The sequence below is a fragment of the Cyprinus carpio genome, unplaced genomic scaffold (genome assembly GCF_018340385.1).
Source record: "Cyprinus carpio isolate SPL01 unplaced genomic scaffold, ASM1834038v1 S000006617, whole genome shotgun sequence".
Taxonomy (NCBI): domain Eukaryota; kingdom Metazoa; phylum Chordata; class Actinopteri; order Cypriniformes; family Cyprinidae; genus Cyprinus; species Cyprinus carpio.
In genome coordinates, this window is record NW_024879255.1 from 1,002,349 (window position 1) to 1,026,539 (window position 24,191).

The 24,191-nt window shown below is 38.1% G+C and overlaps 1 protein-coding gene and 1 pseudogene across 6 annotated transcripts in view; both read right to left on the bottom strand.

The window, feature by feature from the left end:
- The window catches only part of LOC109078806 (serine/threonine-protein kinase PAK 3), a 323,688-nt gene that overhangs the window by 285,472 nt on the left and 14,025 nt on the right, over positions 1 to 24,191 (bottom strand). The window lies entirely within an intron of this gene.
- LOC109106324 lies at positions 13,088 to 17,309 on the bottom strand (annotated as a pseudogene).

The window sequence follows — 24,191 nt, forward strand, 5'->3', positions numbered from 1 at the left end:
GTCGGACACACGCCGTAGCCACTACGCCGTAGCCTCTACACAGTAGGATGTCCGCATCGATGTGCAGTACACATGCAAACCACTAGTCTGCAGTGTCCACTGGCATGTTGCATGTGTAACCCGCAGACCACAGCAAAAGCTGAAGAAGCAGCAGCTTTTTGGAGAAGCACCACTCATGACAGCGGTAAATAAATATCAAAGAACAGATCATTTATTTAAAATTACAAAAAAGAGACAACATTCTTTCAATCTCCATCAGGACTTGTACCATGGCAAAACAACTGTTTGTCGTGGACAACAAAGTGATGCAATGCTACATTTTACAATAAATGATAAGACACTTGTTCTTTGCTTAGTTTTATTTTGAAACATTAAAATATATTAAAGTGCAAACACACACACAAAACTCAAATACATACGGAGGGAGGGGTACTAGCAGACCAATCAGTCCGCGTAGATTTGACACGCTGTGACATTTTTGGAGAGACGCACGTCAGGCTATGCCGCAGCCTGCACGTACTATGCACAACCTATGGCATAGCTATGGCGTAGTTTTGACGTAGAAGTATAAATCAGCCTTTAGGAGTCTGGGTTGGGAACTCCTGTTCTATACATATTTAGTCTGGAATAAATATGCAGGACACTATACAACACTGTATTTGAATGTATTGTGAATGTATAGTTTTACACCTCTTCTAAAAACATAGAAGAAACATTTTCTCGGTCTTGTCACAAAACACCTTCTGAACCTCACTTAGACATATACAGTAGTCCAGTGTTTCCTAACCCTGTTCCTGGAGGTACAACAACAGTGCATGTTTTTGATGTGTCCCTCATCTGACTGCTTTATGTCTTGACGTCTACTTAAGAGGTAATGAGTTGATTGAGACTTGACTTTTGACTTGTGTGTTATTTATTTACATGGCTGTAATAATAATAACAACAACAACAATACAATGACACACTGGTTAATGCAGCTTTTTAGCCAAATCATCCAACTAATTAGTATTTGTGTAAAACAATTTATTGACACAACAACATAAAAGCAATAGGTCAGTGCTATATCAACACATCACTGGGTTAGCTTCTGGGGCATTTTAAATACACCTTTTTAAACTGGGCATTTCATTTCATTATGTGAACTGTATAGTTTTTTAAAATTGATGTACACTACAATCTGTCGAATGCATACTGCAAGATTTAATTAATTTATTTACCTTTTTCTAACTGGATGCCTTAAGTAATATAACAGTCTTTTTGCATTCCAGTATTACAGTCCTACTATATTAAATGTAAATTTTGTATATATATATATATATATATATATATATATATATATATATATATATTATACACTATCGGACAAAAACTTGCTTACGTGTGTGTGTGTGTGTGTGTGTGTGTGTGTTTGTTTTTGGACATTTACACACAATGCAAGGGAAGTGTTATTAGCAAGCCCTCTTCCAAATAACACTGTCAGTTTATCGGCTAAAATGTTGCTGACAGTTATTTTCTCCTTATATTTTCATCATGTATGACAAAATTTTGAAAACATATTAAGACATTTCCTGCAATTGGGAGTTGCAAAACATTACTCAATTACTCGATTAATAATAATAATAATACAAACCCGATTCCAAAAAAGTTGGGACACTGTACAAATTGTGAATAAAAACAGAATGCAATGATGTGGAAGTTTCAAATTTCAATATTTTATTCAGAATACAACATAGATGACATATCAAATGTTTAAACTGAGAAAATGTATCATTTTAAGGGAAAAATTAGTTGATTTTAAATTTCATGGCATCAACACATCTCAAAAAAGTTGGGACAAAGCCATGTTTTAAATACTCTGGACCTTTTGTCCCAAAACAAAACTATAAGACAGTAATGTGCAGGACTAAACACTTATTTTTTTATTTTTTATTTTTTTTTGGCAAAAACACATATCCATCAATGCTCCTCACTAATTGTTAACGCACAGAGCTTAGGCCTACTGTAACCCCGTAAACTTCGAACATTGATGGGTTATTTTTTGTGATTTCTCGTGGCCAGAGATTTAATTTTACCGTACTACCGTATTACTGTACATTTTATCGTACTATTAATGCTATAATGCTACAAGCAATTCCTGAAGATTAATATAGTTATTAACCCTCTGGGGCCTGAAGGTGTTTTGGGGGCCTAGAGAAGTTTTGACATGCCCTGATATTTGTGTTTTTTTCAGTTGCTTACAAACACATAAATGGCTAAAGTCTAATAACACTGTAATCAGCACAAACCGGGCTACAATAATATGTGAGCAGCATGTATGTACATGGTTGTGTTTTTGAGAAAGCGACATTTATGCATGGTTAGTGAAAAACTAAAATTTTGAAGTCACTGAATTAAGGCAATAAAACACCTAAAGAACATTTGTTCAAAAGACTTTAGAGAACAGATTTTGAAGCCTAGAGTTTTTGCTTCAAAATGATGTGAAAATCATCTTGATTACTCGCTCACAGAAAACAATATATTGATTTACATTTTTTAAGACACTTTTTGTGTAGGAAAGGTATATGCGAGAAGGCATCAACTATCCTGCATAATGCTGTGATTCAGAGCTGCATAATGAGCCTTTCAGTCAGGTGTGTGACAGAGAGAAGAGTTACAGGAAAGACTCTGAGGACAAAATACATTTTTTAAACTACATTATTAACATTATTGTGATGGTCACTGATACTAGTACTAATTTATAGAAAAAAATAACACAATTACCATAAAGCACACATATTATCAGTGATATTTACAGCTTACTTGATACATTTACAGCTCAGAGGATCCCGGGTATAACACATTCAAAATACTTACACCAGAGTAGATATTTATGAATAGAAGCTAAGTTACATTCATAAATACAAGAATGCTTTGTATGTAGGCCTATACAATATATATATATATATATATATATATATATATATATATATATATATATATATATATATAGTTATAAACATATTTGGCTAAATTCGTGAACAGAGAATAGCTCATATCTCAGTAAAGTTTTGTCAGTAACACTTTACAATAAGGTTGTATTAGTTAACATTAGTTAATGCATTAGTTACATGAACTAACCATGAACAACACCTCTGTTCAGCATTAGTTAATCTTTGTTAAAGTTAACTCACACATATATTAATGTATCTATACACATTAACAACGCAATATGTTAACATTAGTTAATGCATTAGTTAACATGAACTAACCATGAAAGACACATATGTTCAGCATTAGTTAATCTTTGTTAGCGTTAACTCACACATATATTAATGCACCTACTCACGTTAACAGCGCAATTAATTAACATTAGTTGATGCATTAGTTAACATGAACTAAAGCCTGTAAATAGCCTTAATGTTTTAAGGTTAACTTATTGTACATATTTACATTAGTTTACACTAAAGTTTACACTACACACTAAGGGTGAACATTTCTAACTCACCATCTTACCCATTAGTTAATGTTAGTTAATGCATTAGTTAACATTAACTAACAATGAACAACCCCAGCAAACATTGGTCCGACGGTGACGTCGTGTCCCCGGCCAAAAATAGTCACGGTAGGACGGCATAAATCGGTAAAAATATGTAACAGAACATTTCCTAAAAATGCATTCAGATATGTTTGTACATGTCTATAGTTCAATGGGGTTGCATGTATAATTGTTACTTTGACTTTTAGCTGCGTGTAGTTCAATATATACCCTGTTGTAAATCGGTTGTGAGAGGACGTCACTACGTGACGTCTTTTACACGTACATTACACGTCCATCATGACCCTCTGTGAAATCCTTGTTCAATATGCAAAAGCTGTGATTACACCTTGGTTAATACTGCAATAATTAATTAAAGTGCACCAAGTAGTTTTTAAGAGGGTTTTAAGAGGTTGTGAATAGACGTCCACTGACATCGTTTACACGTCTAGTCACGGTTGTGAAAAGACGTCCAAGCAAGACTAGCAGGGGAAAAAATGTATACAAAGTAAATTTATTTACTTTATCTTGTTTAAATAAATTATAATCACAAAGTGCCCAGTGTGGTTAAGTGATTGCAAAGCCACACTGCAATTTAGTCATTATTTCAACCTGTTTTATGTATTCGTTGTTATTATTTTATGGAATCTATGCATATACATGTAAAACAGATATATCCGGTCATCATTTCGGTCTGAGTTGTATGTAATTGCCAAAACGGTGCTGCCAAGATGTAAAAACAAAACATAGTCATATATTTCGTGATATTACAAAATCCTGCGATAGGATATATTATCTCGCGAGATCTTGCGTTCTTCCGGAACATTGAGCAACCACGAGGAGAAGAGGTCTCGAAGAGGACGCGAGGAGGGAGATGTATCGATATATATTATATAAAATCTACTGTTGGGTAAGTACATTTTGTATTATTTGATTAACGTGCTTGAGTTTTACTTGTTTGCACGAAGGAACCGAGAGAAATGATGCCCACATTGTCAACTGAGATTCACTGAGTATGGCTAAAATTAGCTTACGTTAGTAGGCTAAAAGAAATGTCCTGAAATGTCCTACTTTCTCAGTTACACACCTAGTTAAGTGTCTTTTTCAAGGGCACCACATTAAAGCACAACATCTTTCATACAATACAAATAAAATCTAATGCATGTTGATTACCTTTTTCTAATGTTTCATTCATGATTCATTCATCTTGTTCCAAGTTTTTTTATTTAATTTATTTTAGCTGTAGACCATAGATATTTTGAAAATAAGTGCATGTCATTTATCTCATTTTTTTCATTTTATTTATTTAAAAAAGAAATCCATACAAATCCCACAAAAGAATTCAAAATGTACATACCCCCAAATTCACAAAAAAATGGCATAACACATAAACCACGCTCAGTGGCGCAAAAAGTGGGTATGCGCTATATGCGGCGCATAGGGGCGCCGCACCATGGGGGGCGCCAAAGCGATGGTTAATTAATTTTTTTTTTTAATAAATTTATATAAAAATGTATATAAAAGTTATATATAAAAAAAGTTATATACATTTTAGATGACTAACAGGCTAGAGTAGGCGCCGATGCCCTCATAAGATTCCATCATATAATTTAGACATAGAAGGGTAATATCGCGAGTAGGCGGGGCGCCGTGAGCGCTGAGTGAGCAGCAGTAACGTTAGTGAGTTGTTGTTGAAACTCGAAAAAGATGGATAAAGCAAAAAAGCTATGTGTGTGTGTGTGTGTGTGTGTGTATTTTATATATATATATATATATATATATATGTCCAAGAGCTGTGTGTGTGTACATATATATAATTATGGTAGGCTTACAGTGGCTGTCTGATATACTTGGGGGGGCGCCAAATTTTTTTTGCTGCATACCCCCCCCTAACACTGGATAGTTGCACCCCTGAGCACGCTCCAGGAAGAGCTGGGGGTGGAGGTTACAAGAAATGAGCCAAACAACTGGAATGTGTTTAAGGTATAGTTCACCCAAAAATGAAGAGTCATAATTTTCTCACCCTCATGTTTCAAACCTGTATACCTTTCTATGTTCTGAACACAAAGATATTTGGAAGAATGTTTGTAGCCAAGCAGATCTCGCCTCCCATTAACTATCATAATAATTTTTTCCTACAATGGTAGTTAATGGGTTGTGAGATCTGCTTGGTTACAAACATTCTTCCAAATATGTTTGTGTTTATTAGACAAATGTGTAAGTCAATGACAAGATTAATTAAGACATAATAAAAAGAAACAGTCTTTTAACATTCTAGTAGAAAACACGTGAACGCATTCTCAGAAATGTAAGATTTGAATTCATGTTGGTTCTATACAGTTTAAAATCGTTCACACAACACTTATATTATAAAAATAAAAAATATCAAAAATAATATATTATGATGATCTTCTGTGTTTTATGATTTTTTTTCTCGTCACATGACAACAATGGCTCCTGCAAGGTGGTTATGCCACATGTTCAAATATTAATAATATTCTTAATAATTAATATTATTTATATGATTAAAGTATTTTAAAATAAATGCAATTAAATAAATAATATTGATTTATATTATTATATATTAAAAACATTAATAAAAAATACTGCGAAAATAGAAATTTTTGACAATTATAATGGACTTCAAGATTGAAAATTCCAACACTTTTTATTCAGTGATGACCGTTATTAAATCATATTTCTGACGAAAATGGTAGGCTTGTAAACTTATTTCAGAAATCCAAAATGGATACAAAGATTACATTGAAAAACTAATTTTTTAACTAGATTTTTATCATCTTGAATATTCTTGTTCGTCATTGTCCCAGTAAAGCAAACGTGAAAACAATAACGTCAGAACATAGAAAGGTGTACAGATTTGAAACATGAGGGTGAGTAAATGACAGAATTTTCATTTTTGGGTGAACTATATCTTTATATAATAATTCAGTATTTTGTAATTTAGTATTTTAGTTTGCTTAACAGATGCTAAACTGTTCAATAACAATAAAATGTGCTAAATCAGAACATGCTTCTTTTTTGCTTATGTTCACAAATAATGTTCTTTTCTACATGTGATTAAAACGTTTTATGGACGTTCAGGTCTGACTGGACCTATTTTGAACCTTTGTCAAGATGTTAAACCTCAATACATAATTGATTGCCTTTCACGATGTTACACAGTGGGTGTGTGATTATTTTATATGCAGGCTTATATATACATACACTTAAACTATGAAGTAACGCATTTAAACATCCAGAAGATGACACATTTAGACGTTCAGGGACGTGCAGAAAAGACGTGCAGTTCACGTCCAGAAGACGTCAAAGACATCGGTTCAACTTTCATTTTGGAACTATTTTTCAACCATGACGGGACGTGTCGGACGGACGTCTTTTCAACGGTCAATAGACGTCTGAATGTTTCCTGGGACGCATCTGTTCAGCATTAATTAATCTTTGTTCATGGTAACTTTTTCATATAATAATGTATTAGTTAATACATTAGTTAACATGAACTAACAATGAACAACACTCTTCAGGATTACTTAATGTTTTGTTAATGTTAACTTACACATTTACTAATGCATCTCTTCACATTAACAGATTAACTAGTTAATGATGTGGTTAATGCATTAGTTAAAATGAACTAAAAATTAACAACACACGTTCAGCATTATTTTATCTTTGCTCATGTTAACGTATTCATATGCTTCTCTTCACATTAACAACTTAATTAATTAACGTTGGTTAATGCATTAGTAACCATGAACTAACAATGAACTATACCTGTAGACAGCTTTATTTAATAAGCTTTATTTAATTATACTACATACAGTATAAACACACATTTATTTAGCAGCTAACACACACAATGGATAAACAATACTAACTCCCCATTTGGGAATTGATTTGGGCTATTGGTAAACTTGGAAACTATCTAAACATCAACTGATAATGCTTCTCATGTTTTTAGACTGTTTATTAACATGACTTACCATTAACTAAGCATTTACTAAGGGAATTTGTGAACCTTATTGTAAAGTGTGCACTAGATCAACATTAACTAACGTTTAACTAACATTTGTAGACTGTTTATTAACATGACTTACTATTAATAAAGCATTTACTAAGGGAATTTGTGAACCTTATTGTAAAGTGTGCACTAGTCAAACATTAACTAATGTTTAACTAACATTTACATCCCGTGGTAACTAAGATTTACACAAGCTCCAGTCTGGATCCAGAACACCTGAGAAGAGATGATGCCAGCCCCTCAGAGGACCTCAGATGATGCTAACCCAGAGACAACATACAGAACTACCACATTTTGCTATAAGTTTGATTGCATAAATGCTGTTAATAGTGTTAATCGTCTGATTGTTTACGTCTTTTATTGATTTTTCTGAACATTTCTGCCGTATGCACATAAACTAAGAGTCATCACTGATAAGCTACTACTAAATATAGTGAAAAAACTTAATTTTCTGTAAAGTTGCTTTGCAATGATTTACATATAAAAAAAATCTAAACAAAAAAACTTAAATTCGAAAAAAAAACAATGTGTAGACTGTTGTAGACTTCCATGACTTAACATTACCATTAACTATTAACTAACAAAGCAGTCATTATTGATTTTACTGGGCCTTAAATGAGTGAAAGCCATTCATGCATCTCTTACATTTTCAGAAACTTTACTACATATTATATTACTACATAACGGTGGTATACATTATATACATTTATATTATATAATCAATGCATTAAATAAATAAAGAAACAAACTTAGAGAAGAAGAAGGTATTTTTCCTAACGTTAACTGGAAGTGAGCAACCATGGTCAGGATGATGGACAAATAGTTTGTAATCACCTGCGTTTTAAAGCTGCTATTTACGATGAATGTCACTGAAAAGTCTTCCAAGAGGACCATTTCTATCCCGCTTTCCAAATCAGTTAATCCACTCCATCAGACAATGTTTTTGTAGGTCCAGTCCGTCCTGTTCCCGCGGGCATTTTAACCGCCGAACCCCGAGAAGAGAACAAATGTGTGCGCACTCATCATCACCTGGATAGAAGCGATTTCCAAAGGAAAACGGAAGCATTACTCTCCTCCAGCTCGCGCTGTAATATATAAAGTTCATGTTCAAACCGTCTCCACGACTTCATCCAGACCTTTTTTCCCCCCCCCCTGTGAACTTTGGGTAAAAAGATATCCAAATATTATAATCGCCATTTCTTCTTGCAAATCGTCCACCATTTGTTTACTCTAAAGTCACGTTTGTCCGCGCGAGATTTCCATTGCATTTACAGTCGTGATTTTGATTCGAATGGAATCCTGTAAAGTGTGTGGTGTGCTGTCACCATAGACAGTAAAAAAAAAAAAAATATAAAAAAAATCACACTATAGGAACAAAACTGTTGCAACAATTCGTCTAGTATTCACCCCCAGACTAATTGCCACAAGATTTATAGTAGGGAGGGAACCACAGGCTATGGTCTGTGTTCATTCAAATACTCACAAAAAGACAAGAAATAGATGCAAAAGTGAGTATTATTCCAAAAGAAAGAGGTAAAGAATACATATGATCATCAATACATGATAGGAAATCACACATATAATAACCAGAGTCATAGCATTTCAAAATAGAAGGAAAAAGTCATGCATCAACAACATTATTTACAAAAGTAGTGCAAACGTTCTTGTCTGGATAGGCAGAAATCCAAAGTACTTTCTGCTGTTTTCAAGTGCACAAAAGTCTGGAAATGGAATGACCGTCCTCAATTCGATATAATCCGTCATCAAGCAACAAGACTTTTTCCCTTGTACATCGACCCAGAGGATACCGAGGACAATAGAAGTAAGGTGTCTTGGGGTTAAACAGTCCTTTTGAAGTACAATCTTCCTGGATATTATCAGGAAGGACTAAAGAGTCCTTATTGACTGAGCAGAAAATCCCATAGATTCCCAGTCTGGACTCTAAGAGTGGTATGCCATGCTGTCAGTACCCAAACACTTCTCACTCCTTCCATCCTTGCCTTACTGATATCCTAGAGCAATAAGCACACTACCTCCCCTTAGTGTCAGGTAGTAGCCTTACATACCAAAAAAGGAAACTAATGTTTCCTAACCTCAGAAGAAGGTTGGCTATAACCATAACATGGCTTCATATTTTGTACATGTAAATTTTCCACAATATAAGGACCAGGGGTGCAACTATCCAGTGTTAGGGGGGTATGCAGCAAAAAAAAATTGGCGCCCCCCCAAGTATATCAGACAGCCACTGTAAGCCTACCATAATTATATATATGTACACACACACACACACACACACACACACACACACAGCTCTCGGACATATATATATATATATATATATATAAAATACACACACACACATATATATTTTATGTATATTTTATATATATATATATATATATATATATATATATATATATATATATATATATATATATATATATATATAAAAAACACACACACACACACACACACACACACACACACATATATATATATATATATATATGTATAGCACAGATCTTTAAAGAGAGAGAGAGAGATTACAGCTTACATGTCACCCAGCAGATGTAACTGTAGCCTGTATATCTGACAGCACAGCTGAGCTAACATGAACAGCTAATGGTAAAAAAAAAAAAAAAAATTCTATTTGTTTCCATGATAAACCAGCCTTATTGCATAAGTAATGTTTTCAAACGCTAGCTACGTTAGTCTGTTAACATGAATAACGTATTTGCAAGCCTCCAAGCAAAGACGTCACATTTTAAATCCTACCTGTTGCCTTTCACCATCCACTTATTTAGCTGCTGTTGCATCCCCTGACATGCCATCTCCTTTTCCCTCTTTCTTTTTCTATTTTTAGCCCCCGATAGCTTTTTTGCTTTCAACGACAACTCACTAACGTTACTGCTGCTCACTCATCGCTCACGGCGCCCCCGCCCACTCGCGATATTACCCTTCTATGTCTAAATTATATGATGGAATCTTATGAGGGCATCGGCGCCTACTCTAGCCTGTTAGTCCTCTAAAATGTATATAACTTTTTTTATATATAACTTTTATATACATTTTTATATAAATTTATTTAAAAAAAAAAAAATTAACCATCGCTTTGGCGCCCCCCATGGTGCGGCGCCCCTATGCGCCGCATATAGCACATACCCACTTTTTGCGCCACTGATCAGGACTATCAATGTACCTCACAGAACAATTAACAGGTCCAAGTACTTTTACCACCTTAGCAGGGCCTTTCCATTTTGCTGCCAACTTAGCCATATACCCTTCGTCTGCTCTGGAAAGAGGATGGGTCCGGACCCAAACCACATCTCCCACCAAAAACTGCACTGATTTATGCCGTTGATTACAGTACCTTTGCTGTTTTTCTTGGGCTCATTCAACGTTAGTTTTCACCAGGTTGATGAGTTGCCGTTGTCTGTCAAGAAGAACATATGCAGGGTTATCTGGATCAGGGAGTTTGTGGATGGCTCTTTCTATGGGCCCTTTCAATTTTCGTCCTAATACAACCTCTGCAGGAGTGAAACCTGTGCTCTCATGCCATGCAGTGTTAAGAGCAAAACGAAACTCTGGTATCCACTTGTCCCATAGTCGATGTTGATCACCTATATAAGAAGCAATCATTGTTTTGAGGTTGCGATTAACTCTTTCTGTGAGATTGGTTTGTGGGTGGTATGCGGTTGTCAATTTCTGAATGACCCCCCATTGCTTGCAGACTGTACTGAGTAATTGAGATGTAAATTGTACCCCTCTATCCGATACTAAGTACATAGGTGTGCCCCATCTGGTGAAAATCTCCTCCACAAGAATCCGGGCTATTTGCAGTGTCTTGGCTGTACATAATGGGAACATTTCTATCCATTTAGAGCAATAGTCAACAACCACAAGGAGGTATTCATTTTGTTTACTGCTCTTAGGGAAAGGTCCCATTAAGTCCACTCCTAACATAAACCCAGGTTCGACGACAGGAGTTGATTGGAGATGACCAGACAGCTTGGTTATAACGGGTTTGTATTTTTGACATGTGGTACATTCCTTGCAATACTTCCATACATCATTTCTCACGTTAGGCCAATATGCAAAATCCAGTAATTTTAATAGAGTTTTCAATCTCCCCAAGTGTCCACTAAGGGGACTGTCATGTGTGTAGTGTAACAGAGCTTCACGTTGACTGGACGGGATCATCAGTTGGAGTTTTTGTCCTTGTTGTCCTTTAAGTAGACTACGAAACAGAAAACCATTTTTCATCACGTAGTGGATGCGGGTAGGATCAGGAAATGTATTGCACTGTGCCTCTTGAATCAGTTCTTGTAACTCTGGATCTTTTTGTTGATCTGTGGCAATTTGTGCTAGATCTACTTGCAGGTTGCTTGGTAAAACATCAATGGTTTGCACTCTGGACAATACATCAGGCACTACATTGCATTGACCTTTACGATACTTTACGGTGAAGTGAAAGCCTTGCAATCTCAATGTCCAACGGGTGAGGCATGATGATAGAATACCAAAAAGGAAACTAATGTTTTTTTTTTTGTTTTTTTTTTGTTAGTGGTATGCCTTAATTGTGTTAATAAACAGTCTACAAATATTAGTAACACATCAGTTAATGTTGGACTAGTGTAAACTTTACAATAAGTTTCACAAATAAATTCCCTTAAATAACCCTTTGATAGTAATAAGTCATGTTAATAAAAAGTCTACAAACATGAGAAGCATTATCAGATGTTTAAATAGTTTCCAAGTTTACCAATAACCCAAATCAGTGTCCAAATGGGGAGTTAGTGTTGTTTATCCATTGTGTGTTAGCTGTTAAATAAATGTATGTGTACATACTGTATTATAATTAAATAAAGCTTATTAAATAAAGCTATCGACAAGCATAGTTCATTGTTAGCTCATGTTAACTAATACATGAACTAATGCATTAGTATACGAATAATTAAACATAAGCAAAGATAAAATAATGCTGAAAAGATGCGTTGTTCATTTTTAGTTCATTTTAACTAATGCATTAACCACATCATTAACTAGTTAATCTGTTAATGTGAAGAGATGCATTAGTAAATGTGTAAGTTAACATAAAAAAAAAAAAAAACATTAAGTAATCCTGAAGAGTGGAGTTGTTCATTGTTAGTTCATGTTAACTAATGTATTAACTAATACATTAGTATATGAAAAAGTTAACATGAACAAAGATTAATTAATGCTGAACAGATGTGTTGTTCATTGTTAGTTAATGTTAACTAATGCATTAACTATTGTTAACTAATACAACCTTATTGTAAAGTGTTACGTTTTTTTTCTAACCATTTTTACTGACATAAGGCTAGCAACAATATTTTTTTTTTATATCGTATTGCTGTTTATGTTATATAACATAAAAAAAAAAAAAACATCCTGGCATGGTGAGACATTTAGATGCTGTGAATGAAAGTTTATGTTTCACTTGATTATACGTTTAGTCACGAATTATAGTTTGAAAAAAGTCTAACTAGTAAAATGTGTACAGGTTATGTGAAAACTAATACAAGTAGGATAATAATAATAATAATAATAAAGACTTTCTCATGTTTAGGATCTCTGCTTGATCAAGCCGCTGCATCAATAATCCAAAGCTTTTTGAGGTGAATTCTTTCTTATTTGTTGTAATATATTGTGCTAAGAGGTGGTTTAGGAGAGATGAACGACAGACACATACTCTGCAAGCGTACTTGTTTTTACTGAGAACTCACGCTCAAATATAGGCCATACACGTACATTCAATAGCAGCTTGAAAACAATTTTTTTTTTTACTGCAACAGAAAAAAAAAAACTAATGGTTTCCAACCATTTAGATGACAGTATTACAAAATAATATAACAAAATATTACAACAGCTGTTTCTATAACTTCAAGCATTAGCAAAGAACACCTATAATACCGTAACTTATAAATCCAGCCTTTTTGGAGCAGTACAAATCCTCTGAGGATATCTGCTAACAGTTTCCGCAGCAGGTGTTGCACTCCTTGGAACTTGTGCTGTCAATTTCTCTGTGCTCTCAGGGCTCTTAGGCTCAATGATTGGCATGGAACTGTCACCAACGGTAGGAAAATTCAGTGGTCCTCTGTTATCATCAATGACACTTGAATTTGGGATCTCTAACACACCAGGCATGGAGGATCCTTTTGCAGTGTTTCTGGGCAACATATGGTCCACATGCACAGTGCGCCTTCTCTAACCCTCCTGCACGACAGGACCCTTTCGTTCAATCACTGTTGCACTCAACCATTTCTCCTGCCCGTCTCTGAAATTTCGGACTCTTACTGGTTCTTCCTCCGCAAAGTATCTTAGGACTCGTCTTCCTCGATCATGTTGTTTCTTTTGTTCCAGCTGTTTTTCTTGAACCGACTTTGCTAAATCAGGCTTCAACAGTGAAAAACGAGTTCGGATGTGACGTTTTAGAAATAGCTCGGCTGGTGTTTTTCCAGTTACGGTATGAGGTGTAGACCGATACATTATCAAGGAATTTGCCAATCTGTCCTTGAATGAAAGCATCTTCTTAACATGTTTTTCACAAACATTTTTCAGAAGTGAGTGTTTAAGTATCTGAACAGATCTTTCTGCAGCACCATTTGAGGCCGGATGATAGGCAGGGACTCGTGTATGTTTTATTCCATTTCCCTTTAGGAAATCAGTGAACTCAGAAGACACAAGCTGCGGCCCATTATCGGAGACCACCTCCTCTGGTATTCCATATGCTGCAAACAATTCTCGCAGTGCATCGATGGTGAGTGAGGAGGTGATTGATGACATTGGTACCACCTCTAACCATTTTGAATGACTGTCGATCACTACTAGGAAGAACTGCTTGTCTTTTTCTGCAAAATCAATGTGGATCCTCTGCCATGGCCTCTTAGGCCATCTCCAAGGATGAAGGGGTGCTCCTGCAGGTGAATTTTGAACTGCCAGACAGCAGCTACAGCTGCGCACTCTCTCTTCAATGCAGCCATCTAATCCTGACCACCACAGGTAACTACGAGCGAGGGCCTTCATACAGCAGATTCCTGGATGCTTATGGTGTAGCTTGTCCAGTAGTCTTGAACGATATTTGGGTGGAATTATTACACGCATTCCCCACAACACACAGCCTTGGTCCTCCGACAGCTCATGTCTACGTGTGAAGTATGGTTTCAGATCCTCTTGCAACACATAGTTGGGCCAACCATTTACAGTATAATCCCACACTTTGCATAGTGTGGGATCTTTCCGTGTTGCCTGGGCTATGTCCCTTGCAGACACCGAAAAAGATCATCCAACTGGGAAAAGTAGAACACACCTCCTTCTTCCCCATTACAATCTTTAACCACTGTTGGCAGTCTGGACATTGCGTCAGCATTCATGTGGTCAGCAGATTTCCGATACTCAATGTCATAAATATAAGCCATCAACACTAATGCCCATCGCTGCATTCGAAGAGCTGCCAAAGTTGGTATTGCTGCCTTTGGTCCGAGAATCGCAAGCAGAGGCTTGTGGTCAGTTATTAGTGTGAACTTATGTCCATAAATGTATTTATCAAACTTCCTTACCCCATAGATGATGGACAGGGCTTCACGTTCTATTTGAGCATACTTTTTCTTGGTTTCTGTCAGCGTGCGAGACGCGAATGCTATGGGGCGCTCCTCTCCATTGTCCATAATGTGCGAGATCACTGCGCCCACCCCATAAGGTGAGGCATCGCACGCTAATTTCAGAGGTCGATTGCCATCATAATGCACCAGTACATTTTCGTCAGTAGGATGAAGTCCCTCTTTATCGATGCGGTGCCCCAAATACTCAACACTGCTTTGCATGAACTGACACTTGGAAAGTTTTACTCTGAGGCCATACCTCTCCAGTCTGGTAAGCACTTCATCCAGTTTCTTGATATGGTCCTCTTTTGAGCTGGCAGTGACAAGGATGTCATCCAGGAAACAGGTGACATGATCTAGCCCTTGAAGGATTTGATCCATGATGGCCTGGAAAATAGAAGGAGCACTGGCCACTCCATAACTCAAACGATGGTACTTGTACAAGCCCCGGTGAGTATTTATGGTAAGGTATTTCTCCGAGTGCTGGTCCAGTTTTAATTGCTGATAAGCATGCGCCAAGTTCAGTTTACTAAACAATGTTCCACCTGCCAGTTTAGCGAACAAATCCTCTGTGTTGGGTAGTGGATATGTTTCCTCCTCCAGATTCTGGTTTATAGTGACTTTATGGTAACCACAGATGCAGATGGACTTATCACTTTTAGGCACAACTACGATTGGTGCTGCCCAGTCACTTCTTTCATTTTTGGATCCTATGCCTGCTTTTTCCAGTCTATCTAGTTCCTTTTCCACCGCTTCTCGTAACGCATAAGGAACAGGTCTAGCTTTCTGAAAGATTGGTGTTGCATCAGGGCGGACTCAGATACTTGCTATAAAATCCTTAATTGCGCTCGGTTTGTCAGAAAATACCTCTGTGTGTCGTCTCAACACAGCTTTCACTGCTGGGTCAGAGGACACTTCAGCTTTCTCCACATTGAAAATGTTTGGCCAATCTAACTGAATTTTCTCCAGCCAGTTCCAGACCAGCAGAGCTGGTCTTTCCCCTTTGACAATGACCAATGGCAGTGTCACATTTTGCTTTTCATACTGCACTGGCACATCTACCGATCCCAGCAATGGAATTCTCTCACCTGAATATGAAATAAGCTGCATGGTGGTTTTGCTTAATGTTAAGTGTGACAGGAGCTCCTTGTATGATAGTTCTGACATTAGCGACACAGCTGCCCCTGTGTCCAGCTGCATGTCCATACACTTCCCATCCAATTTCACATTCACTACAATGCCTTTTTTTTCCATCTGAGGTTGTGTATATTGTATACACACCAAATAACTCAGATTCATCCTCTTTTCCTTCATTACCACTCTCTGCTTCCACATACTGTGTCTGTCCAGCTGCTCTTTTATTTCTACAGGCTCTTACAATGTGTCAGATTTTGTTACACCCATGATACTTCTCATTCTTGACACTGCAGTCTCTAGCAGAATGTTTCCCAGCACATCTGTAACATTTATTGCTTTCTTCTGGTCTCTGTTCCCTCTTCTGGTATTTTCCTTTTTCAGAATCAACTCTCCCCTTAAACTTTCCTTTTCCTCTTTTATGAAACAGTTTTCCGTCATTCACAGTATTCACTGACTGTAAATATCCTTGTCTTACCCGCAATTTCCAGGGTGTTTCTCGAGGCCAGCTCCATGGATGACGCAATTTCGCAAGCCTGTTGGAACGTCAGATCCTTTTGACTCAACAATTTTCATTGCATCGACTCAGAATTTAGTCCACTCACAAATCTGTCTCTAAGCGCATCACTCAAATACTGTCCAAATTCACAGCTCACTGAAAGCTGCCTCAAAGCCACTATGTAATCCGCCACGGATTCACCTTCCTTTTGGTTGCGTTTCTGAAACTTAAAACGCTCCGCGATCACTAATGGTTGCGGTCTGTAATGCGCTAGCAACGCTGCTTTTATTTCGTTGTACGTCATTTCGCTCGGCTTCGTTGGTGTGACTAGATTCTTTAACAGTCCATAAGTCTCTGCCCCATCACAGAGAGAAACACGCTCACCTTTTTCTCACTGGCAATATCATTCGCCATCAGCCACTGTTCAAAGTGCTCAATGTACGATTCAAAATCCTCCTTTACTTCCTTGTAATCATCCACACGGCCAAACTGCATCGCTGCCATGTTAGCTATTTCGTTAGGGGCTTTTCACTCGTGCCTTGTTCCTTTTTTCTTCACTCTTACAACAAGTGCAACACTGTGTTTATCCACCACTAACGGTCTCTAAAATGAACTCTTAATCCTTGTCGCCACTGTAATATATTGTGCTAAGAGGTGGTTTAGGAGAGATGAACGACAGACACATACTCTGCAAGCGTACTTGTTTTTACTGAGAACTCACGCTCAAATATAGGCCATACACGTACATTCAATAGGGGCGTGGTTTACGTATATCTCACTCAGAATAATCTATTACATTTGTCACAGCGAGTCTTTTCTGCGGTGAATTCAGTCTCATTCCTCTCAGCGCGAAGTGCAAAGTAAAATGTAAAAAACTCGCTGCTTTGTTTGTTGTTATGGGACGGTTACCCGCCGCGACAATTATAATGCCAATAGCGCGAGTGGCACGTGGGTGTGGTCGCATTAGATATAATGAAGCGAGACGTGAAAGACGGACATCGTGTTGGTTTCATATGGATTACTTTATCACAGAATATTTGTTTTTGGTAGCACTTACTCAGTTTAAAAGTAGTCAAGCATGTCAAGCTTTCTATAGATCTATCTCTCATGTCTCTGTGTTGAGTATTCACTGAGTTACAGTTCATTTTAATCATGCATTTTTAAATTAAGATCACCACAGACCAAGGCTGCAGGCAGCACACTCTGTTTGTTTTCTTTATTTTATAAATGCACAAAGTTTTGTTGTTATCATGTGTGTAAACAAATAAAAGTAGACCCTTTACAGATTTGATTGATGTATTGCTTTTATCTGTAGGATCAAAACTGAAAGTGTAATTTAAGTTCTTTTCAGGGTTATCAGGAGAAAATGCCTCAAAACGCATATCTCCTCAAAAATACACCAAATTAAAAACAAGCCATTATGATTAATTTATTCATCTCACTTTGAGCTAAAATTTGTTACAGAAATGGTGGAGGTTTAAACCTAGTTCTGTGAGCAGACTCAGTAACCATGGTGTGTTTCTTATGTGTGTTCATTCAAACCAAGACTACTATCCAACCACGTGTTTTTGTGAATGAATGTGTAGGCTATACACAATATGCTTGCAGACCACAAGGTGAACAGACGGGGAAAACACTTCACAAAATTTCCTGACAAGCAGGCCCAGGCCCCCAGCCAAGAGTCCAAACCTGCAAGGGTGGGTGAGAGCCCACTGTTCACACTTCACACTTCCCCAGCCAGCAACCACGAGGTTGGGGGGGTCCCTTCCAGAGGATCACTGCAGACACACCCACCATGTGGACCCACAGACCCCAACAAGCTGGCCAGAAACATTACAACTGTCGACCTAAATACTGCAAAAGGCCACAACACTTGCCTTCTTGCAAAACAGGGACTTTTATGCTTGAACTCTGCCAATGTGACCACACAAGACATACTATCTGCTCAGGATCAACCCCAGCCTTGAGGCACACAACATCCTGTAGCAGCTATCCTGTCAAAGCGGATTACAAAAACTACAACTACAAGTCTACTACAACAATGAGTCTACGGTACAGAACAGGCAACAAGGGAGGAAAGTTTAAACTCCAGAAACTTCCCTCCTCCCGAAATCCGCAGTACATTGGCTTACAGAGAACACAGCGCTTCCTCCATAGAGACTGTTAAAATCCTGCCTATCTCTGCACAGTACTCAGAACTGACTCTGGAGAGCACATGGGCCAGCATGAAAAGATCCTGAGGACATTAACCCTCTGGAGTCTAAGGGTATTTTTAGAGCCTGGAGAAGTTTTGTCTTTGCCCTGACATTTGTGCTTTTTTCAGTTTCTTATAAATATCTAAATGGCTAAAGTCTAATGAGCCATTCAGTCAGCTGTGAGACTGAGAGGGGAAGAGTTACAAGAAAGAATGTAAGGACAAAATAAATGTATATAATTTTATGTTTGTAGTTTATTTAGAATATATTTAATTATCCCACAACATAATTTAATATTCACTTGTGAGTGCAGTTAAACAGTTTATTAGGAACAATCAAAGCTGACCTTCAAAGCTGAATTTTTTGCATCATTACTCCAGTGACACAATCCTTCAGAAATCCTTTTAACAATCTTATTTTCTACAAAAAAAAAAAAAAAAAACAATAAAACTTTTATTGTTATTATTATAATTATTATTATTATAATTATTAATGTTGAAAAGAGCTTAGAATATTCTTTTCAGGTTTTTTAGGGGGGATAAATTGAAAGAACAGCATTTGTTTGTTACATTTGTTACAGTTACATTTATTTGTTACATTAATATTATTTACATCAAGATTTTGAATGGTATAGTAGTGTATATTGTTATTGAAACTTCATAATATTTCACTTGATTATACATTTAGTCAGGAATTATAGTTTGGAAAAAGTCTTTGGAAAAAGTCTAACTAGTAAAATGTTTACACGTTATGTGAAAATAGTATATCTATCTATAGTATATCTAAGTATATAATTAAATAAAAAGAGACTTACTCATGTTTATGATCTCTGCTGGATAAAGTGCTTCATTCTTTTTTTTTCCTGAGGAAATCCAAATCTCAAATCCTCAACCACATCACATCTTTTTGGGGTGAATTATGTCTTATTCCTCTCATCGCGAAGCAAACAGTAAAATAAAAAAAACTTGAAGAACAATCTCGCTGCATTGTCTTCTGTTGTGTGGGCGTATTCAAGCCACGCGCTTCAGTGAAACATTATCATCTCAAAAGCGCTTTCAGCGCAGGGGCGTGGTCACATTAGAAGATAATGGGAGACGTGAAAAACGGACATCGCGTTGTTTTCATATGGATTACTTTATCACAGAATATTTGTTTTCGGCAGCACTTGTTTAGTTTAAAAGTAGACATGTCAGGCTTTCTATAGATATAGCTCTCATGTCTCTTCGTTGAGTATTCACTGAGTTACAGTTCATTTTAATGACGCGTTTGTAAATGAAGATCACCGCAGACAAAGGCTGCAGACAGCACTCCTTGTTTGTTATCTTTATTTTATAAGTTTTGTTGTTATTATGTCTGTATACAAAAAAAGTAGACCCTTTACAGATTCAATTGATGTATTGCTCTTATCTGTACGATCAAAACTGGAAGTGTAATTTAAGTTCTTTTCGGGGTTATCAGGAGAAAATGCCTCAAAACGCGTATTTGCATTAATCGACTTCAGAGGGTTAAAGGAACTGATCCTGAGAATGCCCTCCTACTAAGAGAAATGCCCAGATCTCGGCCAATAGTCTCTCACCACAGGGACATCCATCCTAAAGCCAGACGGTCATAGCACCCAGACAGCACATCAGCAGACGGCTGACCACCCACGACAAGCCAAAATACACACACGGCCAACTCCCCTGCATCTGACCATTAGCTCCATGAGACTGTACACCCTGTGTACACAACACAAATGGACGCATGCCCTCTTTTCACCAACATAGACCTGCTGAATTTTTTTTAGCCCCAATGGACTTTAAGCATTTATAGAATTGGGCTCAAGTGCGGGAACGTTCACCTTTCCAACCGCCAACTCATCTGAAGTGCACTGCCAGGTCACAAAGATCAGGCCTGACATCTCAGCTGGTCACGAGAACCCAGTCTCAAGGTCAGACCAGCCCACAACCCAGATCTTTGCAAACCAGCCACTGACCACAGGGCCAGCCACTCCATCACCAAGTAATGGCATCACCCAGCCACTTCAGCTGATGGCTGCACATCCAGGATGATCCAACACCTTTCAGCATACCGGTCACCACACAAACCCGGTATCAAGACTGCTGAGGAACCCAATCAAAAAGGGGACAACCAGAAAACAGCATGGTGAGCTATGGTCTCAATCAAGACCCCCCCACCCTCCCATGACATGACAGCCATAACCCGCAGAAGACCAACTTTCACCTCCATGGTACCCACCTCCCTAACCCCTCCAACCGCCCTATCAAATCTGCATGATGTAAAACACATGCTGAGTGTGATGAACAACATTCTATAATATGTTACTGACGACCACACTTCACAGTGGGGGGGTCACGGTAATGTATGCCCACAATGCACCATGTGCTGGACACCTCATTACTAGAGATACTTATGAGACACTAAAACAAGTGGCACACTGGACTGGCATACAGCAAGACATGGTGGAATATGTCAGAGCTTGCCGGGTTGCTGTCAAGTCCAAACAGCAAACCTAAACCACAAAACCTCACTGCCCAGGGAGGAGATGTGGACACCTGGCTAAGAGGCATTATGGATAGTCTCACCCACAAGACCACTGAACTGTTATTATTCTGAGTAATAGTCATGATTCGGAAGAGACACCTGACAAAAGACTCAAGCCAGAATCACAACCATGGCGAGCTAACCAAGGTCACCAGTTTCCTAAGCTACGCCTTCACAGTCCAGCTGAAACTAAGTGACAAGCACCACACCCATCTTCAGAAGGAGCTGACACACGCCCAAAGCTGCATAGACAAGCTGGCTGTGAAAGTCCAGGATGATTTCAATGATCAACACGGTTACTGCTGTGTGTCTCGAGTTTGAGCTCCGTCACTTTAATTCTTTATCGTATAGGTTGTCCAAAATGCAGCGGCTAGAGTCCTTACCAGGTCAAGAAAATATGATCCTATTACCCCAATACTACATTCTTTGCACTGGCTACCTATTAAGTTCCATATCAGTTACAAAATATTATTACTTACTTATAATGCCCTTAATGGTTTAGCTCCTGCATACCTAACTAGTCTTCTACCACGCTAAAATCCATCATGCTCCCTAAGGTCACAAAACGGACTTTTGGTAGTACCTAGGAGAGCTAAGTCCACTAAAAGAGGTAGAGCTTTTTCGCATTTGGCTCCCAAACTCTGGAACAGCCTTCCTGATAATGTTTGGGGTTCAGACACACTTTCTCTGTTTAAATCTATATTAAAAACACATCTCTTTGACCAAGCATTCAAATAATGCATCTCATAATTTTGGACTGCAGTTATATCTGATCAAATCTGCATTATTATTCTTTAGCTTTAATTTTACTTGGCTGGAACAGCAGCTACGCTTATTATGTCTCTATTTGTTTCTCCGTTTTGCCATGGGATTTACATTCCGTGGTAACTAGGATTTACTCAAGATCCAGTCTGGATCCAGAACACCTGAGAAGAAATGATGCCAACCCCTCAGAGGACCACAGATGATGCCAACCCTGAAACAACATACAGAACTACCAAATTTTGCTATAAGTTTGATTGCATAATTGCTGTTAATAGTGTTAATCATCTGTTTATTTACGTCATTTAATAATTTTTCCGAACATTTCTGCCATATGCACATAAACTGACAGTCATCACTGATAAGCTACTACTAAATATTGTAGAAACGTAATTTTCTGTAAAGTTGCTTTGCAATGTATTGTATCATAAAAAGCAATATACAAATAAACTTGAATTGAATTGAATTTCAAACATCAGACCACCGAGTTCCGGATAGAGCTATTGCACATCTCACACTGCACAGACAAGCTCGAAGTGAAAACCCAGGCTAAACTCAAGGTACGAGATGGAGTGAAGCAGGAAACAAAGGAAAAAGTTGAACTGCTCCAAGAAGCCCCTGAACTTGCTGTATGTGACTGAAAAGAACTAAAGGCTTCCCAGAAGGACCTGAGAAAACATCTCCAGTCTGCAGAACAGCTACTAGAGAAAGCCAAAACTGACCTTAAAACAAAGACTCTAAGATAAATGCTCTTGAAGACCACCTGAAAAGAAATTAGAGCCAAGAAGGGCGGAGCCCTCATCAGCATCACCACCGCTGACCAGAACAGAGTCCCTCATCCAAGAATTGCAACACAATGGAAAAAGTGATTGGCCACAACCCAAAGCATTGCCAGCCTTCACCACAGAACTCTTCCTTTCTAACAAAAGAAGAAAGCTCACCTTGCCAACACCCTGGGAGGGCCCTTCCTGCTACATGTCGATCCTGAGCAGAACGAGATGGCGTTTCTCCTAAATCTACCCATTATTGAATCTGACAACATTTACAGACTCAAAGACATTATAAATGTTGAATTTTGGCAAGGAAACACTCACATCAGGATACACACACCAGTTATGGTAGCCTACCACGACAGTAACCCACGGTTATACCTGGCCACAAATCTGCGTATATGTCTCTGCCCCAGCAAGCCCTTCCTCCGAGACAACACTGAAGGAATCTGCGGGTTACAACCCATGCAAAGAGACACTCTGCCCGGCTGAGGCCAAGCCTCACACACAAGTCACAGAAACGCAAGCAGAGATTGTGGGAAATCAGTGGCTCGTCAACACACCCATCCGTACCACCACACTGACTTATGACAAGCGTGACACTGCCACCTGTGTCAGCCTGCCCAACCAGAGTATGTAGATTCAATTCCTCCACCTCGGGGACCTGCCACTGTTCCACCTTTAAAGTGAAGAGTACCAATCCAAGGTAGAAATTCCAGCCTTCTTCAAGGACCAAAATCACACCCTGGAACCTGAATTGGAACTGAACATTGAGAAAGGGGGGGTCCCAGATGATTGACATCACCCCAATCGACACAGCCCTCCAAGCACAGTCTCGGCTGCCTGTCCAGACAACCTTTCCCATCACCCAATCCTGGACCTCTGCCGACAAGGCACTTTGCTTCGCTACAGCAATCGGGCACACCCTAACTCTCAGCCTTGCCTTTGTCCTGTTTAACAGAGTAAACAGAGTGCAAAGGTCCATGAACAGGTGCACAGCTGCCCTTCCTTGAACCTTCAAATGGAGCCACCAGAAAAGAGGAACCCAGGCGAAGACAATGCTGAACCTGACCAAGGTTAACACCCAACTGACCATCAGGATCCACCTGCCATCT